The sequence below is a fragment of the Manihot esculenta genome, chromosome 5, assembly GCF_001659605.2.
Source record: "Manihot esculenta cultivar AM560-2 chromosome 5, M.esculenta_v8, whole genome shotgun sequence".
Taxonomy (NCBI): domain Eukaryota; kingdom Viridiplantae; phylum Streptophyta; class Magnoliopsida; order Malpighiales; family Euphorbiaceae; genus Manihot; species Manihot esculenta.
In genome coordinates, this window is record NC_035165.2 from 28,195,888 (window position 1) to 28,201,887 (window position 6,000).

Genomic DNA, 6,000 nt, shown 5'->3' on the forward strand with positions numbered 1-6,000 from the left:
AGACATGTAGGAAAAGACACGTAGAAAAGGCGATCCATCCCAAAAATAGAAGATTCGAAAACCGTGAACACATGGATTACCACGAAAAGACTCGCCCTTCCCTCAGTAAGGCAAGGCTTGACACGGGATTACCGCTGTCAAAGACAACACAACATATCTCTATTACACTTTTAATCACGGGATTCCTACTTATTAGTCGGGGATGTTCCGTATCAAACAGACGACCACATCACTGATGGATTATCAGAAAGATATCATATTCATCTCTACTTCCAGCAATATAAAAAGGAGAAGCATCACAGAGATAAAGATACGTTATCTTTAATATTACTCAAGTTCTTAGTAATCCTATATATTCTCTATTCTTCAAGATACTGACTTGAGCGTCGGAGTGCCTGCCGTGGACATCCACCACCGCCTCACGTTTCTTTTCTTACAGATTTTAGCCAGTCATAGTAAAATTCCAATTCGGCATCATCAATCTAGTTTTCGCAATATCATTTGGTTCCGCTGCTAGAAAATCCATTGGACTCTTTCTATTCATTCGGCTTTACACTAGGCTCTCATCCTTTTCTTTCTCTCTAAAGAAGGAACTTTTCTTTCCTGTTCTTAGAAATGGATGGAATTATACATGTTATCACCGGAGGACCTGACAAAGATAAAGGGAAAAAATAAACAGGTCGCAGAGGATGTCCTATCCGTCCATCAAGAACCATGGACCAGGCAAGAGGTAAGGTTCGATCCCGCTGACAAAGCGATCGAATTCTTCCAAAATGACCCGTTGATCGTTAAGATTCTCCTAAACCGGTATGAGGTAAGGAGGGTGTTGGTAGATACAGGTAGTTCTGTTAACACTCACATTCTAAATGTTTTTAATAAGTTAGGCTTGGATACTTGTCAAAGTCTCCTATCTTTTAGTAGGATTAGGAAATAAGACTGTGGCGGTGCTGGGTACCTTCAACCTTCTCCTGGTACTAGTGGACGAAAAATATAGGTGAGAGTTGTACGTGAAGTTTGCAGTGATAAACATCCCATTTGCATACAACGTGATATTTGGTCGTCCAGTCCTAAACTATCACAGTATCGTTATTAACATGGGTGCTTTGTGTCTTAAGCTTCCAGTTCCAAGAGAAATACCGGTAGTCCGAGGCAGTCCGAGGTTAGCCAAAGAAGATTATAGACACCCTACAAAAAGTCTCAGGAAAGAAACCATATTCATCGACTTACTGGAGAAGCCGAAATCTCATGTGAAGTCAGAACCCGCAAACCCAGTAGAGGAGGTCCAAGTAGGTAAGGAGCAAAAGGTACGGTTTGGTACTGCGTTAACAGGGAAAACGAAGGCTTGTTTAATAGAGTTACTGAAGAGCCGAGTAACCACTTTTGCTTGGTCTCCAAAAGATGTAATAGGAGTAGACCTAGCTCTCATCACCCATAAGTTATCCATTGACAAGACCGCCAAATCAGTTTAATAAAAAAAAGAAAGTTCGCACGAGAGAGGCAACAGGTGATCAAAGAAGAGGTTGATAAGCTTTTAAATGCAAGCTTAATAAAGGAAGTCCAGTATTCCACATGGTTGGCCAATACGGTCTTAGTAAATAAGGCTAATGAAAATTGAAGAATGTGTATGGATTTCATTGACTTAAATAAAGCATGTCCAAAAGATCACTACCTGCTACTGTCCATTGACAGATTAGTAGACTCGACCTCAGGTCACGTAGTTGTCTCCTTCCTTGATGCCATTTCAGGATATTACCAAATCATGATGAACACTGAGGATACAGAGAAGATTGTGTTCATAACAGATGAAAGAGTTTACTGCTACAAAGTAATGCCTTTCAGATTAAAAAATGCAGGGGCAATGTACCAAGGACTGTGTCAGGAATCTTTAAAGAAATGGTGGGATCAACAGTAGAGGTGTATGTGGATGACATGATAGTAAAGAGCCGATCCTTGGAAGACTATCCAAAAGATATCCAAAAATTTTTTGACGTCCTAGACGAGGCAGGTATGAAGCTGAATCCTGAAAAATATACCTTCAGAGTAAAAGTAAGGAAGTTCCTGGGGTATATAATTTTGGAAAGAGGTATAGAAGCAAACCCTGAGAAGATCAGCGCCATCCAAAACATGGAAGGGCTCAAAACCATTAATGAGGTACATAGGCTGAATGGGCGAGTCACTTCCCTGGGTTGTTTCATATCATGCTCGGCCAGAAGGTGTCTCCAGTTCTTCAAAGTCTTAGAAGGCAAAGGTAAGTTTGAATGGGGAGAGGAGTGTGCAAGGGCATTTGAAAGTCTAAAAATCTTTATATCATCTTCTCCATTGCTAAGCCCGTCTATTGAATGCGAAGTTTTGTTTCTATACTTGTCTGTGACATATGAAACAGTTTACTCGGTACTTGTTCGTGAAAATAATAGGGAGCAAAGCCCAGTATACTATATCAGCCAAGTGTTGAAGGGGGGTAGAGTTGAATTACCCTCCTCTAGAAAAATTGGTGTCTGCAGTTCTGATGACAGCTATGAAGTTGAGACCATACTTCGAGTCACATACCATAGAAGTCGGAACAAATTACCCTTTGCGGAAGGTTTTACACAGGACGGAGTTGTCGGAGCAGCTATCCACCTAGGCAATAATATTGTCAGCCTATAATATCAAGTATATTCTGAGAAAAGTAATAAAGGCTTAGGTGTTAGCTAATTTTGTTGAAGAAATGACTCTGCTGTCATAATCTTCGGAGTCAAACATAGAGGAACGAATAGTCTGGACAAACGGAGCTTGCGGGGCTAGGAGTTTCGGAATAGGGATCCAATTATAATCTCAAACCGACATAAAGTTTCGATATGCGGCAAAGCTCACCTTCAACGCTACCAACAATATAGTTGAATACGAGACTATAGTAATGGCCCTAAGAATCATCAAGAAAATAGGTATACAAGAATCCGCGATTTTTAGTGACTCACAATTGGTTATTAATTAGTTTCAGGGAAAATTCAAAGTCTGAGAATCAAATCTTACAAAGTACAAAGAAAAAGTTTGGTCCCTAATGGAAAGGATCAAGGACAAACAGAGCAACTGCAAACTCCACCAAGTGGCTAGAGACAACAATGAAAAGGTAGATCTTCTAGTCAAAATGGCAGCAGCGGGAGAACAGCACCTGACCCAACCATTTTAGTTTGAGAAATTGCACACTGTAGCAATGGAGGTGGAATAGTTCTTTCCCGTAGAAGAGAGCGAGTCATGGATGAGAGCAATTTTTCAAATCATGTATATTTTAAAAAATAATTTTAAAATGATGCAGGATCCGAAAAGTTTGTTCGGCAGTCATACTGCCGAACACACTGGTTCGACACTCATAATGTCGAACAACAGCAAGTTCGACACTATGAGTGTCGAACTTTGCTGTTTTGTGTCTCGGGCAGATAATTTGCCCGAGGAGAAGCAGGCCAACATTCTTCGGCACTCTAAGTGCCGAAGATGTGAAAGCCTGCAGGCTTCCACGAGCCTGCAGGCCATGCATGCATGCACCTGCATGGTGCAGGCCATGCATGCATGCACCTGCATGGTGCATGCATGCAATTATATAAAAAAAAATTATTATTTATTTTTTTATATTATAATAATAAATAATTTTATTTTATATTTAAATTTTTGTTAAAATTTTTTAATATATATTAAAAATTAATAATTTTAAAATAAATAATTTATATTATAATAATAATAAATTATTTATTATTAATTTTATTAATGTTTAAGTTTTTGTAAATAATTTTATTAGAAAATATATAATTTAATATTTTTAAAATAAATAATAATTATGAAAATAAAATGAAATATTTTTCTTATTAATATAATAATTTAATTTTTAAAAACATTTCATCCATTCTATTTATTTATTATTTTAAAATTATTATTTATTTTTTTAGATTATAATTTTATTATAATTTATTATAATTTGTTGTAATAAAACTATAAAATTATGATCGAATGTTTAGCAGATCAAAGAATGAAACAGCCCTTTCTGCTTATTATTTATTTTTTTAGATTATAATTTTATTATAATTTATTATAATTTGTTGTAATAAAAATTAAATAATAAATTTAAAATAATAAATAAATAGAACGGATAAAATATTTTTAAAAATTAAATTATTATATTAATAAAAAAATACTTCATTTTATTTTCATAGTTATTATTTATTTTAAAAATATTAAATTGTATATTTTCTAACAAAATTATTTACAAAAACTTAAACATCAATAAAATTAATAATAAATAATTTATTATTATTATAATATAAATTATTTATTTTAAAATTATTAATTTTTAATATATATTAAAAAATTTTAACAAAAATTTAAATATAAAGTAAAATTATTTATTATTATAATATAAAAAAATAAATAATAATTTTTTTTTATATAATTGCATGCATGCACCATGCAGGTGCATGCAGCTTTCACATCTTCGGCACTTAGAGTGCCGAAGAATGTTGGCCTGCTTCTCTTCGGGCAGATAATTTGCCCGCGGCACAAATCAGCAAAGTTCGACACTCATAGTGTCGAACTTGCTGCTGTTCGACACTTTGAGTGTCGAACCAGCGTGTTCGACAGTATGACTGCCGAACAAGCTGGGTTGACACACAGGATCCGAAAATATTTTCGGATCCTGCATCATTTTAAAATTATTTTTTTAAACATACATGATTTGAAAAATTGCTCCATGGATGACGCCAGTATATAAATTATTGGCACAAGACAAACTTTCAGCCGAAGAGCTATCAGCCAAAGAGGTAATAAGGAAGTCCTCCAAATACGCACTAATCGATGGTTGGTTGTATAGGAGGTCCTCAACATACCCATGACTGTGGTGTGTTACAGAAGATCAGGAAGGCCAATAAATCCTAAGAGATATCCATGAAGAAGATTGCGGGAGCCATGAAGAAGCCTAAAAAATCGATCAAAAAGAATTCAGATAAGGATTATACTGGCTAATTATAATGCAACATGCAAAGTAGCTTGTCCAAAGGTGTCGAAGATGTCAAGTACACACAAACATTCCAAGGACTCTAGGAGAAATACAGGAAACTATTGGAAGTCCTTAGCCTTTCTTTTGATGGGAGATAGACATCCTTGACCCGTTCCCTAAAGTGTCCGGGTCAAGAAAATTCATAATCATAGCGGTAGATCACTTCAGCAAGTGGGCTAAGGCTGAGGCAGTATAGTCCATCACCACTTAATAAGCAATTTTCTTCGTTAGCAAAAGTATATTCACTCGATTTGGAATACCAAATATATTGATTATCGATAATGAAACTTAGTTCGCAAGCTCCAGATTCAAAAACTTCCACAAGAAATGAGAAATTGACTTATAATTCAGCTCAGCTTATCACTCCCAGAATATTGGTATGACTGAGGTGACAAACAGGACTATCCTACAGGGGCTAAAGAAAAGGCTCGACCAAACCAAGGGCAACTGGCTTAAGGAGTTGCCCCACATACTGTAGGCATATAGAACCACACCCATAACAGTTGCATGAGAAAAGCCATTTTCTCTTGTATATAGGGCCGAGGCCATCATTCCCATAGAAATCCAAGTAGGTAGCTTCAGGACACAATACCCTGAGATCTCAGGGAACTTTAAAGAAATACAATTCAATTTGGACCAAGCAGAATTCCTACGAGAAAATGATGCAATTAGAATAGCAGTTTACAAGAAATAAGATGTTTAGAATGTTCAACAATAAGGTCAGGCCACGTGCTTTCAATATGGGAGATTTAGTCCTTAAAAGAACAGATGTAACAGGTGGCAGCGTCGAGTCTGGTAAGTTGGGCAAGAATTGAAAAGGATTGTTTAGAGTCTTGAAGATTATTCGCCCAGGATCATATAAGCTGGCCAAGTTAGATAGTCGAGTTATTTCCTATACATGGAACATCTGTAATCTGAGAAAGTTTTATCAATAACAAATTAACAAGGTATTTTCACATGTGGTGTTCTTCAGTAAT